The sequence below is a fragment of the Puntigrus tetrazona genome, chromosome 3, assembly GCF_018831695.1.
Source record: "Puntigrus tetrazona isolate hp1 chromosome 3, ASM1883169v1, whole genome shotgun sequence".
Lineage (NCBI taxonomy): Eukaryota > Metazoa > Chordata > Actinopteri > Cypriniformes > Cyprinidae > Puntigrus > Puntigrus tetrazona.
The window spans coordinates 4,295,918-4,317,479 of NC_056701.1; the positions used below are offsets into that span (position 1 = coordinate 4,295,918).

General features: G+C 38.9%; 1 protein-coding gene across 1 annotated transcript in view; it reads right to left on the reverse strand.

Annotated features, from left to right (window-relative positions):
* The window catches only part of glis2b (GLIS family zinc finger 2b), a 35,765-nt gene extending 17,423 nt beyond the window's left edge, over positions 1-18,342 (reverse strand). Inside the window, exon 1 of the mRNA XM_043234138.1 lies at positions 17,586-18,342. The gene's annotated coding sequence lies outside the window, so the exon portion shown is untranslated. The remainder of the gene's footprint in view (positions 1-17,585) is intronic.
* Between the last annotated feature and the right edge of the window lie 3,220 nt (positions 18,343-21,562).

Below are 21,562 nucleotides of genomic sequence, written 5' to 3' on the forward strand. Positions count from 1 at the left end.
ATGTATAATACCAAAAACCTATAATGTATACTATATATATATATATATATATATATATATATATATATATAATTAATCTCTAACCCAAAAGACAAAAAATAGCTAAGGTTCCAATTAGAACAACTGAACATTCCAATGACACTGGAGAACTTTTTTTTCAAATATATACTTCAAAGAACATTTATCCTCTACTTCTTTGTTCTGGTGCTTTAAACAACCCAGAAGACTGATCTGAAGAGCCAATTATGAAATAAAAAGAGCCATTCAAGACGCAGCCAAAAAGGTGTAGCGAAGAACCCTCGAGGAACCTTTAAGAGGTTTTATCGCTTTGACCATATTTCTCTCTCTCGTTCTCCTTTCCTGACCTTCCCTGCGGCAGACTGACCCCACCTCTCCCTGACGCACACACACCCAAACCATAGTACCCCTCCTCCCCTGGCACACACGCATAACACAGTCCCGAAGCTGAGAGATTTTTTCCTGCCGCCCCTCCACCTTCAGCCAGCCGCCTTCTCAGACAGGAAACCTCAGTTTCCACTCCGCCTCCACAGGGCCCCTCTCTCGCTTTCCTTTCTCTCTCTCTCCATCTCCCTCCTTGGGTTTTCTTCTCCCACCCCTGCTGTTTTCCCATCATCTCTCTCCCTCCCTGAAAGTGTTTCTTTCTCTCCGTACAGTTCACAGGGTGCACAAATGGATGGCCCCTTTCTCTCCCCACCTTCTTATTTTCGCAAAACATGGCAATCGATCTGTTTCCCTCAAAGGAGCTCCCGCTAATGGAGCCTGAAATCTGTTGTGCGCGCCACTTTTTTTTTTTTTTTTTTTTTTCGTTTCATGCTCACCGCGGCGTCTTCCTGTAAAAAATGCTTTGAGAAACTTACACGACGTTATGTAATTACCCAAAGCGGAGCGGGAGGGAGAAACCGAGAATGGATGAAGGAAGGAAAAATGGTGAGGAGAGAGCCACATAAATCGTGGAAGGATCTGAGGCGAGCGTCAGCGGGGGCTACGCGCGGAGAGCTGCCAAACAGCAAAAGTGTTCCCATTTCTAAAAAAGTGTGAGAGAATAGGAAAAAAGGAGGAGAAGAGAAGAGAAAAAAAGATGCATAACAGAGCGAAAATGCTCTGTTCCTAAACCTAGCGAGCTGCCTTGCTGTCTGCTCCTTACACAGGCAGCTGCCTTCTAAGAAAGCTTCCTTAGGGAAGCAAAATATAAATAAATGATTAAGAACGCAGGCAGCTACTCTAAATAATGCTCCTCCTCGTGCAATGTACTCGTGAGACTCAACCGCTATCTGTTAGCATGTTGCTAAGCTAACCGTGCGGCTCTCTAGAAGAAGGACTAGCTTTAACCCAGCTTTAAAAATGTAATAAATTACTTTTTTACAACATGGGACGCAAGCAACTCTGTATAATCATACAAAGTACTCAAGAGATTCAATTTACAGTCGAGTTCATTTTACCTTTAAACCCACATGAATTCCTTTGAAGCATACTAAGCTATATTAAAGAATACAATTTTTTTGTGGTAATTCTATAGTTGCTGTTGAATATAACAACTAGTAATAACTGAAAAAAAAGTGCAAAAGCTGTCACTGGGGTGGAACCTTTACAAAAGGTACATATTTGGACCATTTTGGTAACTTACGGGTACATATTAGTACTTTAAGTGTACATATTTGAACCTAATAAGTACAAAAGTGTACCTTTTGAAAAGGTACTCCCCAGTCACAGCTTTTGTACCTTTATTTCTGAGAGTGTACACCACAGTTCACTGTAGTCAAAACTTAAAGTATATTACAGTATTTATTACAGTAAATCAGTGCAAAGTGTTATAAATACTATAATAGAGTATGTACAGCATAATACACTTTACTATAGTATGCTTCAAAAACACTGAAGGCTAGTATTTACTATAAAGTAGTATAGTATTGTTCATGTACCAAACTCGTACAATGCAGCCTTAAAAGGCAGCATATGTTTTGTAAGAAACGTCGCGTTCAGAACGTATATGATGCCTTGAATGCTGCCTAAGTAGGGAGCTCGCTAGGTTTTGGTACGGAGTTCAAGAGAGCGGGAGGGAAGCAGGCGAGGTGAAGGACTGCAATAGGAAGCGTCTTGCCAGCCTACCGATGGCTCTCGGCCAGAAATCTCAGACACTAAGGAATTCCTCGCAGAGGGTTGGAAAAGAGAGAAGGAGGGAAAGAAAGACAGGGAGAGCTGCATGTGGGAAGAGAGCGCGACCTGGGAAAGACCCAAAACCACCAAAAAAGAAGCAATTAAACACCAACCAGACAATCCTAAATGCCAGTCCTGACAGACCACTAAACAATATGAAGAATAAACCGATTAAACATCATAACAAACTAGAACTGAAGTGATTCGGTAAACTATTCTCTGGAGAACCTGCATGAATCTGGATTGTGAAAATGGGCGTGTCTATAACAGAATCAGGTGGTTGGAGGGGAGGAGTCAAAAAGTAGGAGGGGTTTAAGCTGTTTTAGAGGTGGAGCATTTCTTATAAATAATTCTGAATACACAAGTATGGTTAAGTAATTGAAAACAGAGTCTCTTTTGTTGGATTGAACCATTGCATTAAGAAAGTAACTATGCTCAATTTAGATTTTGTTTTTTTTCCCCCTCAGCAGACTAAACTTCACTGGAGGCCTGGAAATGTGTGAGGAGCGGGCGCAGAATAAGACAGACGCTGACGCTTTTACGCTCTGTATTTATCGTTCCTGCAGTAAACAGAGCCGAGGGTGGGATTACGAAACACAAGCTGACCTGACGTGACTCGGGGTCTGAGCTCAAGGGTGGATGAAGGGTCACGCTTGGGCTTTTTGTGTCTGTCACAAGATACATCAGCTCTGCTACACGCTGTTCTGTATTACAGCCTGTCCTACCATTTCTTTTTTTTCCCCCTATCGGGAACAGTCACAGACGTAAAAAGAAAACACTTTGTCCCCTAATTTCGTAAAATGTTTCAAACCAGCTGCAATCTTCAAATCTTGACTCAACGGCTCCAGAAAGTGGATGTGCAGTTGCATTTTAAAACATTTTTAGTTGTATCAAACAAGGTGTAATGTTTCTTAATGAATGTTTCGTGACAGACTGGATATGGGCTGTGTGTTTGTGGAACGTCTGATGTGTTTTCAGGGCGTTTTTCCATACATTGTGTGAGGGCATGTAGAATTAAGGAAACAGGAGGCATTGTGGGACGGCATGGGGTTCAGCGCTTTGGCAGAAGAAGCACAAACGGCTTCCAAGCAGCAGGGAACTTTTATATTAGACTCTCATAGCTGAGTTCTGACATTTAACCCTGTCCATGTATGAGAATTGCAACTTGGTTAGTCTCTGATATATTCAAAGCGAAGGTCAGTAAAATATATCTGACTTTGAAAGGTGTTTGATTTTTTTTAATTTGATTGAATTAAATAAGCTTTTTGTTGTTCCTAATAGGCATTTTAGCTAATTTTCCAAATTAAGTACTTTATACCAAACACTACACATTATGATTTGTTTACAGAGAATGTGTTTGTATCAAAAAAGATAGTGATTCTTTAACTGAAAAGTTTGATTGCTGCAACCACCATAATGGGTGATGATCTCCCATTCGTTTTTATGAATTCCTCTTTTTGCCGTCTCTGATCGCAACCCGAATTCCGGAAACATTGGAAGTTTTTTTTGTTTGTTTTTTTGTGTTATGCGAATGAAACGAAAAAGGCAATTCACAATTTCAATTCACACGAGACAATATTGTTTTCACAATAAAACATAGATAACATTAACGTTTAAAACTGAGAAATTTTGCAATTGTATGCACAAAATAAGCTCATTTAATATTTGATGCCTGCTACAGGTCTCAAAATAGTTGGGATGGGGGTACGTTTACCATGACATAGCATCGCCTCTTCTTTTCAGAACAGTTTGAGGGCGTCTGGGTATCAAGGTTTTGAGTTTCTAGAGTTTTGGTCCCATTCTCTACTGGTATAAGTTTCCAGCTGCTGAAGAGCGTGTGGTCTATTGGCGAAAGACCCAGTCTCCTGTAAAGCCATGCTGTTGTATGATGCAGTATGTTGTTTTGTATTGTCCTGAAGAAATAAACAAGGCCTGAAACAGACGTCTTCTGGAGGGGAGCATATGTTGCTCTAAAGCCTTCATATACCTTTCAGCATTCACAGTGCCTTCGGAAACAAGCAAGCAGATGCTGGCTGTTGAACTGAATGCTGATACTGAAATAGTTAATTTTACACAATATGGCACACGGCTTCCTTCTCGCACGCTAGAGCTTTAGTTGTTGTTTGCAGATGGCTCGGTGGATTGTGTTTACCGACAGTGGTTTCTGGAAGTATTCCTGGGCCCATTTAGTTACGTCAACGCCAGAATCATTCTGATGAGGGATGCGGTGTCATCTTGAGGCCAACAAACGCCTTCAGCTTTGTTCCTTACGCACAGATATTTCTCCATATTTCTCCAGTCTCAATATTCTCAATATTTCGATGATGTTATGCGCTGCGGATGATGAGACTTGAAAAGACTTCGTAGAGGAATATTGTTTTTAAAGTACTTTCTTAGACTGGAGAGCTTCTGCCCATATTTGCTTCTGCTAGCCTAGCCTCTCTAAGACATCCCTTTTATAGCTAATCGTGTTACAGACTTGGTGTCAATTAACTCAATCAGTTGCCAGATGTTCTCCCAACTGAATCTTTTCAACATTTCTTGCTATTTCAGCACTTTGTTGACCCTGCGACAAGTTTTTTATAACCGGTAGCAGGCATCAAACTTGAAATGAGCTCATTTAGTAGACAATTCAAACCTGTTACGTTCTCTATGTTCTATTATGGATATAATAACGCCTCATGTGATTTGAAAGTCAGAACAAAAGGAAAGTATGGGGTTAATAATACTTTCACTCGCGTGACAAATTAGTCACTTTGTTTATATCTTGTCCTATTTCACAATAGCTCTTTAAACATCTCCGCTTTCAATTAGCACAGCACTGTTACGTGATTTGTTACAACCGCCGTACGGACTGGCACTTAAAGCCCGAACATAAAGCTCGTCACAGGAACACAATCAATGCGCCTTGGCAAGAGAGATGAGATTTCATCAGCACAAGCTGTGCAAATGCAACAATTCTGTAGCTCGCCGCATGATTGCCTTATTAGCTGAGAAACAATGCACCGCATGCACCTGATAATGGGGCAGTTTGAGCTGAAATCAGTGGGTTAGCGAACACGCAGAGCCAGGACTGGAGGCCAACGTTTATACTGAACAAACAGCCTAAAATCAGCGAAATTAAAAAGAAGAGGATTGGATAAACTATACGGATGAATCACTTTCTGGCAATGGTTAGCAGCATCATTGGGCTTTAATATGAATGATAATGCATAATTAATAACTTCACATTCTCCCAGTCACAATGTGATGCAGTGTTATTTTAATTTCATTTATATATTAGTTTAGTTACTATATTTCAATTTTTAATTTTTTTAAATTCTTACATTAGTAGCCTTTTTTTTTAATATACTGATTTAGTTGTTTATTTAATATAATAATTTTTTTTTAATTCTAGAACAGATGCTAAACCATATTTAAGTGTTTTATTTCATTTTAGCCGATGTCTGTTTTATTAAAACGTTTTCTCTTTTTAGTTTCATTCGACGATTTAACGATTCAGTTAGCGTTTTCAATTAATTTTAGACCTGTATTCTGATTTCATTTTAATTGACGTTTTCTCGTTTCGCTTTTGTCATTGCGTTAGCTTTTTTATTAGCGAAATACGTTCAGTTTGAGCTGTTTGAGTGCTCAGTTTAAAATAAAGGAAAACGAGAAATATTATAAATAAGTCGAATAAAATAATTCTTGTAGGTCTCACGTGTTTATTTCATTCCAAGCTAAATAAGCATGTATTTGTTTTAGTTAATGATAATAACCCTAGTTTACGGCTTTTCTCAGCTGCTTAAATTGCCTTCGGAGAGAACGGCTCGCGGTCTTCATGCCTCTTGCGGACAAGAGTCGCTCTGTTCGTGAAAAACATTTGGTAGTAAATCCTGAAGGGACGAATACTCCAGTTGCATATGAAACAATATTTGTGAATGCGAAAGAGACCCGCAGTTGAAGGGAGGAAATCGAACTTGAGTTTTTGAGTGTGAGAAAGTCTCTAGTTTCTCTCTCCGCTTATGTAATAAACCAAAAACATCTATCGGAGTAATGGGCTCGCTTTACGTCAAAGATATTAAGCTTCGACGCTACAGTCTCTCGGGCAATTCGTTTAAATGGGCACTGGTCGGCCCCCGGACTTGTGTTTTTTCCGACTCGGTATCATTTGGGTCCGTTTCTCTCCCCGCTCTCCCCTCCCTCGATTGGTTTTGATTCCCGCCGCCTCCAGCCACAAACGGTGATGCAATCGGCAGACTCCTGCGTGCAATAACAGGGCCTGGAGAGCGCTAGCGGGGCAGGGCGCTCCGCATTTCTCTCGCTGTCTGAAACGAATAAAGAAAGAGCAGGAAAAAGGTCTGGGACGGAGAGAGAGCCAGACAGAAGAGAGACATCTCACATTAAGAGCTCATTGTTCGGTTGGCGGCCGGCCTTTCTTCGCCGGTTTGTGCTTTTAGGACAGAAGCGGATGGTTTTCAGCGGTTGGGCATGAGGGTGGCGTGTTGTCAGTGTTACTCGCTTTTCTTCAAAGGTTGACTTAATCTTAAGGCATCTCATGAATAGACAGGAATGTAATCTCGGAAAAGTGGAAAGCGCAAGGAAAACAAGATCCATCCCTGACTAAAACGATCTCCAGAAAATCTATATCCAGTGTTCAGTGAATTTAGCTCGAACCTCAGTTCGGAGTAAATGTCCAAAATCAACCTCAAAGCTTCTCATTGGCACCGCTGCAAATTATTTTAGTATAAAATATTTTAATATTATTTAATAATTTAGCATTTTAGTATTTTGTTAATGTTTTATAGCAGTATTAATATTTAGAATAAGCTTTTATTTACATTTTTTTCATTTTAGTTTATTCTTTAGTAATTTTGTTATGTGCTTTTGTCGATTTTATAGATTTCTAGAATTTAGGGTTAAGGAAAAAAATAAAATATGATTTTTTTCAGGTTTCGTTTTGTTTAAGTTACTAATTTGGTACTTCAACCTCAAATTATTTTACTCAGTATTTCTAATTGTCGTTTAGTTGTTAATTGAATTGAAGTAAATATAATTCATTTGAATTGTTTCATTTTAACTGAACTGGAATATAGCCGAAAAACTTGAATGTATATTAGAAATGCTGCCTTGGTAAATAAAGTTAAGCAAAATAAATTTAAGCGAAATAAAAAAGTATAAAATAAAAGGAACGAAGGATGAAAATAAATGCTATAATAAATAAATGAATATATATATATATATATATATATATATATATATATATATATATATATATATATATATATATATATAAAATAAAACTGCAATTCTTTATTTTAATCATAGAGCACTAGAGTTTACTACAGTCTGTCTTTTTAAGGAAACGACGCATATTTTTTCAACAAAGACACGCATCAGTGTGCAAAACCCATTCTCTCCATTTTTCTATCCTACATTTTTCACAGTTTACTCTCTAAAGACAGGGCATAAGTGGCCTTTGCCTGCCCGGACCCCGTCTCTCCACTCACCGGCGAACTCTCATGGACCTCAGCGTAGATGGCGAGCGCGATTACGGTCAGTTTATGATGGTGTTTGTGCATTTTTCTGCTGATTGTTCCTCAGATCCGCCCCTGGACCGGAGTCTGGCCGTGCTGAGGCAGACCTCCCCCCGGAGGCGTACGGGGTCAGAGCAGGAATGCACCTGGCTAAATCCTACACACACACTCACTTTTTCCACTCTCTCCACGTGGATCCTACTACCCGCGAAAACATGGCACTCCTGCGCTTGCAGTCAAACATACTCCACAGCCACGACACGGCGTGTGCAGACATGCCAGTCAACAGGTCAGTGAGTGCGCCAAAACGCCATCGTTCACAAAATCGTCATATTGCTCGCTTTCTTGCACAGAAAGCTAAATCTTTCGAAAACAGAACTTAAGAAATTTAAAGCTAAATTTAAAAAATATGCTCATTTGTGTTGGAAACTGAAGCTAAATTCTATCAATTTTGCGAGAATGTTAAAAAATTCTTAAGAAGGTCAAAAATATTAAGAATATCCTATTTAAGACAAATCGGACCATCGAGAATTATTATTATTGTAATCCTAACTTTTACTTGATTTTTAAAAATATTCCTAACTTCATAAAAAAATTTTACAATGATTTTTACAAACAATCCTAACTTTCACTTATTTACATTGATTTTTAAGAATAATCTTAACTTTATAAAAAAAAAAACATATTTTTTTAAGAACAATCCTACTTTTCACTTATTTATGATGGTTTTTAAAATCCACCCTAACTAGTTATTTACAATATTTTTTTTTTACAATCAATTGTAATAGTAAATTGTTTACAGGAATTTTTAAGATAAACCTTAACTTTAAATTATTTACAGTAATTAAGATCAACCGTAACTTATAAGTCATTTACGATGGTTTTGAAGACCAACCCAAATTTTACGTTATTTATAATGATTTTTTACATCGACCCTCAATTTGTTATTTATGATTAAAGATCAACTTTAACTTCATAAAATATTATTTACAGTGATCTGTCCATTATAACGAATGATTTAAAAAGGAGTCTTTTGGAGCTTTAATGTTTCAGGCCCTGTGTATTTTTACTGTACAATACGATATTTTCAACCTGGTCGCATAAAAACTTTTTGTGCAACACCGTGTTTTTGTACCTTACCATACACTGGTTTCTAAGACAGGTGTCCATTGACTGGCTCTAAAACACGGGTTCAATATGTGAGCCCTGGCACATTTTATTACGCTGATATAAGTAATACATATTGCAGTGGTTTAAGATTCAAATATCGGCGGATTGTCACTAAAAGTTAATGCTCTATCATGTTGGAAATATGCCCTACTCCAAATCTAACTCTAAACCTACGCAAACAAACGATTAAAAACAGCATTTATTCGTCAGCTGCCTTTATGCAGATTTGTACTGTTTTGCCGAACCGTTTCGTTCCGTTTCTTTTGGAAACTGCAGCAATATGTACTTATTGGGACGTATTTCGCGTCTCGCTACAAAGTGCATACGGGAACGTTTACGAAAGGGTATTTTGGACGGACATAAGGGTGAGTAAATCATTCTTCACTGAACTAGCCCTGAGGTTGTCAGGAATCTCAACAGTTCCCACATTTGGTCGGGGTCTGTTCGAGACCGTCCCGTGTGAAAAAAAAAGCAAAGCCGTGCCCCGACCCTTCGTTCGTCCTTTGGGGCGGGGGTGGCATGCGTCTGGGCACCGAGCGAGGGTCTGGCGCTCCCTCCCATCCCACAACGTTAACAGACTCCCGGCCGCAGATTTACAGGAGCTGACGAGCGCATGGAAACTCCTCCGGCCATATTTCAGCTCGCCGTAGCGAATGTCGTGACAAATGCGCGCCGAGCCACCCGAGGGGCTCTCGCTTTTATAAGAGGCATAAAACACACATCCAGCAGGCCGGCTGCTCTTTGAGTTCGGGCCAACACTGGGCGCAGTGGGTATACTTCACATTTTGGGAGTTGCCGTCTCAGACTTGCACTCATTTCCTGGATCCGAAATATTACGGCAGCGCCACACGAGAGGCTCTAAAAAAAAAAAAACCCTTTTCTTGGACCGAGAAGCCCAGGATGGGCGCACAAAGCAGTTAGGATGAAATCAGGCGTAATTCGATAGGAGATGTGACCCGAGGGACGTCGGCGGTGTCGGGACTTTCTCTGAATCGCTCCGTTGATGGACACCTGTGTGCCGGGGCGGGATGCTTTCTGGGAGCGGGGAGGAGCGGGGAGGCGCTGTGGTTCTCCAAACCCAAACACTTCGCGGTGGAACGAAAACAGGAAGACGAAAGAAACTCAGAACCGAAGAATGTCATTGGTTGACAAACTGAAGCGACGGTAAATCAGGCACGCTGCTGATTGTTCAAAGCAGGACTTCTTTTTTGTCAGCTGATCCCCTTTGACTTAACACGCAGTCGAAGTATAGCTCGAGAGCTTAAGTTACTATTTAAAAATACATCCATATGTTTTCAGCTCTCCAATGACTGCTAATGGTTACGTGACTTGCAAGGAAACAAATTATTATAAATGAGCAGGTTTTATATATAAAATTAAGATTTGGTTTGTAGCGTGTTTTATTTTAGTTGTGTATTAATTTTTATTATAAAATTTTTTTAAGGCTATGAATCTCAGTAATATGTTCAATAATAGATTTATTATGTATTTAGATTTCAGTTGTGTATGAATACATATTTTTTAAATATTCTAAAATATATTTATATATATTTATATATCTCTTTTCTTTTTTATACTACATTTTCCTTTATATATATATATATATATATATATATATATATATATATATATATATATATATATATATATATTTATATATATATATAGCTGCCTTAATATTTTCTCTCTCACAAAGGTATCATCAATTTTGGGGGTCCTTGAAGTCAAAAAGCTGGAAAACCCCTGGGTTGCAACCATGACTTACAACTTTTTAATTTATACCAACATGATTTCCAAATGTCCAAAAGGAAGCTCGGGCTCCGAAATGTGTGTCTAGAGAGTCCTGGCAGGACCGCGTTCTGGCCCTGAAAACCACAAATTAATGTTTATTGTCTTATAAATACTTCTTTACGAGTCGTTGGAGGACATAATGGACCCTGCTAGTTACTAGACGTCTGCTGATGTTGCCCGTGGTCGCTCCTCTTTTCTCTTTCAGACACCTGCACACACACACACACACACACTCTTTTCTTTCCTCTGCCTCTGTTCTTCTTCCCGTCTGTGTCTCTGCCAGCCTCGCTGTGTTCTCTCGTTCCCTTCACATGGGCCGCCCTCCCCTCAACACTCGCCCCCTCCGAGGCCTGGCAGCCAGACAAGGTCAACATGACAGGATTTTCCCCCCTCCTTCCCTCGTTCTCTCACCCTTTATCTCCCTGCGTTTCTTTGACTTCGCTCAGCTGAGCGGCAGGCTCCTCCCAGACACGAAGGGCCTTTCATCTCCTGTCTCCGTCAGAGAGAGCAAACAAGGGACAGGGCAGCTATAGAGCTTCATCTCCGTGTGAGAGATGGACCGATAGTTTGGCAGAACAACAGATAATGCGGAGCAGTCGTTTGCAGTCGGATGTGCGTTTCAGCTCAAATCAGAGCCGGTGAAACGAAGTGAAATGAGTTGGATTCATCCCGGTGAATCACTTCAAATTGCTTCAGTGAATCAACTCAACTCTCAATCGATTCATTTACATCAGAACCTCAAACTGTTTTCATTTAAATATTTACGTTTAGCATTTTTGTTTATTTTATTGGCAGATATAATTAAACTATTGATTAAACACTTTTTGCATTGATAATTTTTTAGATATTTAACTTCTTTATTAATACAGTAACTATGATGTACATTCAGTATTACAAAAAATATTAACATTACTTTCTGGTTGGTTTTTGGGGAAATACTGTACGGTTTTTCAATGCTGCAGTGATTTTTATTGCAGTTTTTATTTGCCCATTAAGTTTTCTTGAAGACATGAGACTCTTTGTTTCGTGACTCATTTTATAGCTCGAACATTTTAAAAGACTCTTTGATTTAGTAACAAGAGGCAAGCTGGATTCGTTCCTGTCAGTCGCTTCAAACTGATTGCTTCAATGAATCAACTCTTGATTCGATTCATTTGCCTCAAAACGTTGAAAAAAATGTTCACAGATAGGTTTTAATATATCAAACTGCGTTCAGAAAAAAGCATATAAATATTGGTTAAGGATTTTTGTTGTTTTACTGGTGCATTTAATGCAAATATATTTATTTATTTGGCAAGAAATACAGTAAAAATAGTAATATTGTGAAATATTATATGTGTGTATAAATATATATATAAATATAATATATGTCTACATAAATTTACTATGCACATAAATATAAATGCATGTACATACTTAAGAAAAATATCCTATGTTTATATTTTAAATATATTTATATATAATATAAAACATAAGAATATAAATACACAAAAATGTGTGTGTGTATATATATATATATATATATACACACACACACACATATATATATATATATATATATATATATATATATATATATATATATATATATATGCATATACATATATATACATACATCTTTTGTGTATTTAGATTCTTATATTTTATATTTTTATATATATATATATATATATATATATATATATATATATATATATATATATATATATATATGTATATATGTATAATATATATATAATATATGTATAATATAATATATATATGTGTGTACTGAAATATACATAACATATACACAATGTGGTAAACATGTTTTCTGATGACTAGAAACACCATTTATTTGTAATCAATTGAAGCAATCTTGTTTGAAATGATAAATGTCTTTCCTGCCAGTTCATGTTAGTTCAAAGCATCTTTGCTCAATTTAGGTATTCATTTCTTTCTGAAGAAAACCTTACTGACCCCAAACCTTTGAATAGTAGTAGACGTCTAGTTCTAGGTTTCAAAACAAAACATCTAACAGCATGGCACTTTCTTGTAAGGCTGAATTCCTCCTATTAATCAATAAAGTGTCTCTTTATCTCCTCGGCTGTTACACAACAGCGGTTGCAGTGAACGCACTGAAACTTTAACACGGTCAATTACCGAAAGCTGCCACAAAGCCACGGCAGGAAATGTCCATAATAGGCTCAAACGATGAGCTACAATTCACTGTAGAATTAGCGAAAAGTACCAAAGATTCCCGTTCAAGCCACGCGCCAAAGTTAACAGAGATACGGGACGGGGGACTGGAAAAGAGCCTTATAACGAGGCAGAACGCACCGACACTGGCTTCATCTTTCTTTCGACCCCGTGTCGCGCCGCTCGTGAGGCACAGCTCCGGAGGATCATGGGGAATGAATCTGCCCGGACACGGAGCCAAGCCCAGGCCCAGACTTGAGAGAGCCTCGTTTCTCTTCCTGAAAACGCTTTACCTCCCTGCCCTCTTTTCTTTTCATACGGCGGTCTTATACACTTATTGTGCTCCAGTCGCGTTATTGTGGCTGTACTGGAAGATCCAGGCTGTTGGCTTTGCGAGTAAATAATAATAAAAGCCAGCTGTGCTTCCAGTTTAACTGCTGAAGCCCTTGGCCCGTTACGATCCAGCGCGCTGCTTATTGCTAACAGCTTACGCTTGGAAAACAATAGTGGTGATGTGGCCCTGCGATTCAGAGTCATGTGGCAAAGACCGTTCTCACGTTTCTTGAACTTTACTGGTCGCCTTTCCAGTGGCTTATGCTCATATGCAGCACCAGCCATGTCTGAACAATCATTTTCATTTTCCACTAGTACTTAGTACTTAATAATCTAGTCTTCGAACTAAAAAGTTACAAATGGAAATTTGGAGATTTAGTAACTAAACACATTGGACTGAATATGTTCTAAATATGAGCTTGTTCTTTGTGTAGCTGAATTTAATTAATGCATAACTGGATTTGATTATATATGTAAGCATTTCAAATGGTCTTCAATAAATTAAATTCTGACAAGTATGTGTTTAATTAAATGAAAACGTGCATGCATGTATAAACAGGCCTATAGTTTATATATATATATATATATATATATATATATATATATACATATTTTATCATAATTTAATTTTTATACAAAATTTAAAATTTTTATATAAAAAGTAAAAATTAAAACTTATATATATATATATATATATATATATATATATATATATATATATATATATATATATATATATATATATATATGTCTGTGTGTGTGTGTGTGTGTGTGTACATAAAACCCTTTTTCCAGAAAGAATTATAAACTCCTGACCTTTGACCTAAGGACTCCTTTTGGGTCTCTTTTCCTGTTCTGTTAATAGTTTTTCTGTCAAATTTCCCCTCATTTTGTTGCAGTGGTTGTAAGGAGAAAGTAAGTGGCTGAAAGACATAAAAGAAAACATAAAGTGGAAACTGTGTGGACGCAGAACTCGGTCTGTGTTTATTTTGGAGGGCCTGTCCTGGGGCACCAGGCCCCTGGCGGCTCAGAGGCGCAGGGACGGGTGGCGTGGACCGTCCTCGCGTGTCCCATGAAGGCGCAGAGCGGGGAAGAGAGAAAGAGAGCGAGGGGTCCTCAGGCCGGGGCGGGACCGGGCTCTGCGCAGCAGGGAGGACGTGAGCGAAACGTTCCAAGAGGAAACGGTGAGGCCACGCTGTGATTAGTGGTTGCAGTTTAACTGCAGAAAAATGCATGGTCCAAGCCCAGCGAGAGAGGGTGGTTTCACTGGTCTCAGCGAGCCCGTATGACTCAGGGACTCTGCGCTCCTATCAGCCCCGGTGAAAGTTTGTTTGCGCAGCTCTTTTCTGCACTGCTGCCTGTAAAACGGCATTTTGTGGCATTTCGAAGCATTTAAAAAAAATGGCTTTTAAATACACATTTAAGTATTTAGCAGATGCTTTTATGCAAATGGCTTATAGCGGTCAAACAAAAGCCATTTGTCAAAGTGCCAACGATATTTATGCCGGGTTTATTTTTCCTACGCTGTTAAAAATAAAGGTTCCACAAGGGAATTTTCATTGAAGAGCCATTTTTGAACCTGTTTCTTTCACCGTCAAGAAAAGTTCAAAGGTTCCATAGGTTTTAAAGGTTCTTTACGGAACCAGTGATGCAAAAAAAAACCTTTTAAAATGTAGAAGCTGGAATTTTACCGGAATCTCTGATCGTTTCAGTGTGGAATCCCACGTTCCGGGACTCTTCCTCCAGGCTTTGTTAAATTCCCAGCCGAACTGACCTCCCCGGGCCCTCCTCCCACCTTTTAGCAAATGCTAAACATTTATTCCAAGTGGATGTCAGCTGTCTCTGTCCTGAAGTAATGCAGAAGACCGTCTGAAATTCCCATCAGCGAGACCATCTCATACTCTCAATACCATTGCCGAAGCCTCCTGAGGTTGTAAATCTAGTCCACGTGGATGAACGCGGGTGTCAGTGCGAAGGCTGAATGCCCTGTACGGGTTGCAGCCTCTAAATACCTTAAGGGTTGTTTAATTGTGGCTTCAAAAAAACCATAAAGCAAATTACTTGGTGCTACTAGATATTTAACAACCAACAGAAACACCCAAGAATGCACTTTTGGTGCACAGACTAGCAATTACCAACAGAAAACGGCACAAATGAAAAGCAACAGTTCACACAAAATTAAATTCTGCCATTATTTACCCATGTCTTTCCAAATCTGTTTTCAGAAGATGTTATCAAGAGTAATGGCGAAAGTCGCTCTGAATAGATAGATGTAAGTTTAATCTGATAGAGGTTGCAAAAGGAGCTTTTCACAGTGATGCCACAGAAGAAACGTTTTGAAGATCGACCGGTTATAAAGAACCTTTTGCGGAATGGAAAGGTTCCATGTATAAAGGTTTTATTGGCATCAGTGGTTCCATGAAGAACCTACAGAAGGTTTTTTTAAATGGGAAGAAGATTCATAAGATCATGCTAAGAAATGGTTTTCATCGAAACATTATTTAGGGAAACCAAACTGGCTCTTCTACGGAACCTTTATTGTTAAGAGGTTGGAAACCTCTACTCACCCTCATGTCATTCCAAACCTATATGACTTTCATGGAACACAAAAGAAGATATCTGGAGTCAAAAAATCAACAATGCCACAGAAACATTTCCCAAAAAACCTTTCAGTTAACAGCTCTTAAAAAAAAAAGAGCTTGAAGAACATTTTAACAATCCAAAGAGCCTTTTTCTACTATAAAGCACCTTTTGTGTAATGGAAAAGTTCCACGGTTTGGAACCATAAATATGGCCATAAAGAACTTTGATTTTTAAGGGTGCAAACAAAAAAAAGTCTGAAACCTTTGTGAAATATCTTTGTGTGTGTGTGTGTGTGTTCCACAGAAGAAAGAAAAGGCGTTTGGAACAACTTGAGAATGAGTAAATAATGACTAAAGATTTTTTTGCATGTAGTGCACAAATTTTATAGCACTTTTTTGAGGGTTTTATAGACCCAGTGTTTGATCATGGTGCACTGATTCATGGGTAAAGCCCTCCCAAACATCTTCAAACACGAACCAAACCAAGCGCTCCTTTTGGTCTTTTGTCAAATGTTGTGTTTAGGCCTCGCAGCGTGCACACATAAGAACGTCTCCAAAGCCCCCGCGTATTCTCTCCGTTTGGCCCCGCGTTTCGGGTAAAGACCAGGCCGGGGCCCCTCTTTAGTCGCTGAGCATTAGAGAGCGTAATGGGCATGAATTCACAGAAGCGCTTCAGGGTGGGTCATATTTGGCAAACCATTCTGAGCATCGAGAGGAACAAGCACTATATTCACTGGCCAGACCCCTCACAAAAGTACGCCAAAGTCTCAGCGTGCCAAGATCTCAGATTTCTGCAGCGTTCAGCTCTGCTCATGGAGCTTCCCTTCAGCCAGAAGCCTTTCTTTCCGGCGCGTCTTTGAGCACATCGCGAGACAGGCGGCCCTATCGCCCGAGCCGTCGGTTCACGCGGCGAAAACACAAGCCGTCGCCAGCAACGCACAGCTGGAGGAGAGCATACGGCGAAGTGAGGACTCGGCGGCAATGATACGAGATGTTTGCACAGCGGCATAAGGCAGAAAGCTGCGCTCTGTCTCCTAAAAGCCCTGGATTTCACCAAAGAATGCCATCTGGCCGGTCCGGGTCGCTTTAGGGGCGCCGATTCGAACCAAAAAAGCACAACACGAGGAGGTTAAATGTCACGCAAACCTTTGAAAAAACTACACAAGCTTGGGCTTCGGCGGAGGCGATCACCTCTAGGCTCAATTAATAAATCCACCCCATGAACAAGCTTTATTCAAGAACGTTTTTTTTGTCCGAGATGCCCCTCTCGCAGTTGGTTAACTATGTCCTGGCAGGCATCTTCTTTATCAATGGCCCCATGTGCAGCAGCCAATGAGGACGGGCTCCGTTCCAAGCCACATCTCAATGTGCTCACAATTAAGCGCAGGGACACTGGAATTGCCTAATTGGATGACGACTGCTTTATGTCCAGGCCTCGACCGCTATGGACAATAACAGCAACTTTGCCAGAACGCATGCGACATTTCGGTTTGCACTTGCGCCCGTTCAACCCGTATCTCTGGAATAAGAAGACGACAACAAACTCATCACATGATGCTAGATTTAACACGTGCCTCCAGACATTCAGTCTGCTATTAAAGTGCATTAGAGCAAGCGTCGTTTCTCATTCTTTCGGGGGCACCACGGACGTCGGCTCCAAAGAAATCGCACGGACCGGTGCATGCACGCTCTTGGAAAATAGGTCAGGGTCTTCCCGCTACCCCGAGTGACCGTGCTCGCTGGACAAAACCAAATATGCATGCTTATATTGGCATGGCGATGCGCTGGAGATCAATGATGCAAGGCTGCAGTGCCATCTGAGTTCATTAGACTGGCTTACCTTGTGTGAAACCTCCTGGATGTGTCACGGCCCAGCACCGGTCTCCACCTTAAACTTTTCCAGAGGGGATGTTTGCTCCAATTCCCTCGGATCACGAAACTAGCAGTTTTTTTAAGCAAGGCCCGGCAGATTACGCAGAAGGACCTGTGAGACACTGTCAGCAGCGGCTGAATAATCTACTGCCGTCTGAGAGCATCAGACCGTTGTCTGGACACGCGTGACGGTGCTCGGGGAAAAGCAGACTTGCGAGGATTAAAAAAACGGCGTCGGTCCGGGGCGAACGCGACGGGTTGAGTAGTTTATGTCAGTTTCAGGCCATGAGGATATCCTCATGAAGAAGAAACCCGTTGAATGCACGTGTGCGCGCGCGCCTGCGTGTGTGTGTCAACACGGTGACCGCGCTGTTATTATCGACTGCTGAAGAACGGTACGCTAAAAAAACAAACGGGAACCGATCGGGGCGATCGCTGTCTTGGCGTCAGGGTGCATCGCTCGCTGGCGGCGCCGGTCCGGAGGGTTTTCTGACGGGTGGTCGTGCGCAAAAGGCGATGGAGAGGAGACGTCCCCTTTTTCAGCTTCGCGTCCGGATGGTGTCTCCGTGTCGGGTCCGCGCTCTCCTCGGGTCGTTTCCAGTCCTGGGGCCTTGACGTTGTCCTTGGAGACGGCGTGCGGTGAGGTGGGTCTCCAGCACCCCGGACTCGAGCCTGTCCGTGTCTCCTCTCCTCTCCTCGGGCGCAGCGGGCGGAGGGATCAGCCCTGACTGACTGTGACTCTGCCAGCTCAGCGCATGTGTGCCGCTCCGCCCCATCCAGCGCCGAGGAGGCCGGCCTGGGCTCCCATCCAAACAAACTCCCTTCCCCTCCTCCCTTCAGCGCTCTCGAGATTTTTATTGGCATGGTAATAAAGCTTTTTATCGCCGAAGCTTTAATAAACATTACCTCCTTAGACCCTTTCCTCAGATCTATTCATTTTGCTCTTGCACCATGCTTATTTGAGATTATATATATATATATATATATATATATATATATATATATATATATATATATATATATATATATATATATATAAATTGATTCAAATCAACAATTTGGATATGTTTTTTTTTTGGTGCATTATATCATGCAAAATTGTTGTATATTTAATATACATGCACATCATATATTTTGGCCGTGTAATTTATTAAATCGAAATAATGTTGTTATAGTTTATATTTATATGGTTATTCACGCAATTATTCAAAATGCATTTATAATAATTATATATATTTATATAGTTATATATTATATATAATTATTTTAGAATAAATAATAATACAATTAAAAACAATAAACAAAGTACTAAGATATAATAATAATAATAATAATAATAATAATAATAATAATAATAATACAAAATGAATATAATATTAGATATTTTTATAATAATTCTGTTATTCGTATTAAACAAAATGAAAATTCTGTCATCTTTTACTCACCCTCATGTCATTACAAACCTGTATAACTTATATACAAAAATAATAATAATAATAATAATAATAATAATAATAATAATACTACAGAGAACCTTTTGTGGAACAATATATTTTTATTTATTTATTTTTTGTTCCAAACAGCAAAAAAAAAAGGCTTTGGAATAATTTGAGAATGAGAAATTAATGACTGAAGACTTTTTATGGGTTTTTTGAGCGTTTGATCGTTGTGCCGGCGCTCAAATGATTCATAAATGAATGAAAAAACTAAAGAAAAATATTGTCGTGGCTGGTGAATGAATCTTTATTTAAATAACTGCACCGCTAAATCATGACGAGGATTTAATTTTCCATATGTGTGTATTTCATCAAGCTGATCTGTATTATGATCTTTATTTTTCCAGGCCCATTCGAGTTTGATTTAAGGCCTTCGCGGAATAGCATCGCATTCTCACACACACTCGAATAGTTTACTTTATTTTAAAATTAATAAATGTGTTATATTTTACATTTCCTTTCGTGACACATCTCTAATCTGAAAAGCTGTCTTGACTGTAGACCACTAGATGGCAGCTGCCCAAAGCAGCACAGCTTACCAAGAGGACAAAAAGAAAACAGAAAGCGGTGAATTGAGACTATTTATCTCTGTTCATACGCCAGATGATCGTTGTAAGTTCGTATCGGTGACAAACAGAAGATAGTGTTTGCGTGCAATCAAACAGATCTGTAACCCTGGACCACAAAACCAGCCAACTGTCTCAACATCTACATTCATAGGTCTAGCTTATAAATAAGCTCGTCATGGATGTATGGTCTGTTGGGAGAAGATAATATTTTTAAAAGTCTGCAATCTGGAGGTGCAGAAAAAAAAAAATCACATTCGAAGTTGTCCAAATGAAGAAGGAAATTTACAAAATATCTTCATGGAACATTATCTTTAATTTATATACTAATGATTTTTGCCATAAAAAATGTAAAATAATAATAATAATAAAAATTAATAATAATAATAACAATTATATATATATATATTTTATATTTTTTTATATTAAACCCATATGTATTTTGTATTTATTGTACAAAAAAATATTTAAATTATTCATTTATATTTTATAGCAAAAATCAATAGTATATTAAGTAAAGATCATTTTCCATGGTGATATTTTGTAAATTTACCAATTTCTATGGTAAATATTTGAAAGCTTGAAATGTGATTTTCTGAGTATTTCTGCGCCATCAGATTCCAGATTTTCAAAAAGTTCAACCTCAGCCAAACATAAAGAGAAAGCTTATTCGTTCAGCTTTCGGCCGATGTCGAAGATCTGGTTTTGTGGCCAAGGTCATATGAGGTAGGCTGATAAAAGCCTGCAATAAAAGATTTTTGCAAGTTTTGCAGTGACTACAATCTTATTATTTATATATATATATATATATATATATATATATATATATATATATATATATATATATATATATATATTTTTATTATATGTATATATTTTTTTAATATATATTTTTAATTTAATTTATTTTTTTCAGATAAAGTATAACTACTTTCTAAGCTATTTTTTTATATTATTTATTCTATTATTAAAGTATTATTATTTAAAACCGACACTCCGACACTATTTATATCATAAGAGTATGTCTTTCTCCTGTTATTTTATTCCCTCCCAACCAATAGTTAACATACATATATATATATATATATATATATATATATATATATATATATATATATATATATATAAATATATATAAAATAAAATATAATTTGCGTCATTTCACCAAATGCATTAAAATATTACCAATAACGCATTAAAAGTGCACACGTGCACTTCAAGGTTTTAACATGCAGAACTCGCAAACGCCGTCGTTTTCCTCCTCGCCTTCAGCGCGCGCCGAGTCGCGGTAATAAAAAAAAAAACACACATTTCCGGGTTCTTCACGACCGCTCCCATTTTGTCTGCGTGTGTGATTTGCGCTTCGAGCGCGCGATTAGGTAACTCCTGTTCCTCCTCCTACAGCTACAACTTTCATGCACCCAAAATGGTGTTGCGAGTGTCAGCCCCTCTCTCCTCTCCGCTCTCCTCCGCTGCTTGGCGGCGTCGTGTCGTAAAAGCCCTGCCAGGCGCGTCAGCTGATCCCCGCGTTTCACCCCCCAAGCCAAAGAAAAAGAGCCCGTTCGCGTTCACCGAGCGCGATATCGTCTCTCGTTATGAATTGCGTCGCGCATTGATTTTTGTGTGTGTTTTTTTGAACGCGTGATCTGTGCGAACTGCAAATATGCGATTGTACAAAACATAACCTGCGTTATTTTTACAAGATCTGAATAAAAGCTATAGCCTGGAAAAAAAAATATTAAACAGCGTGCATTTTAACGGATGTGGATTATTATTGTATACGAATGAGCACGAAAACACAAAAAAAGACATGCACTAATTATTATTTTAATATGCACACGTACATATGCTTTCAAACTTACTAAATGCATCGCTAGCGCGCG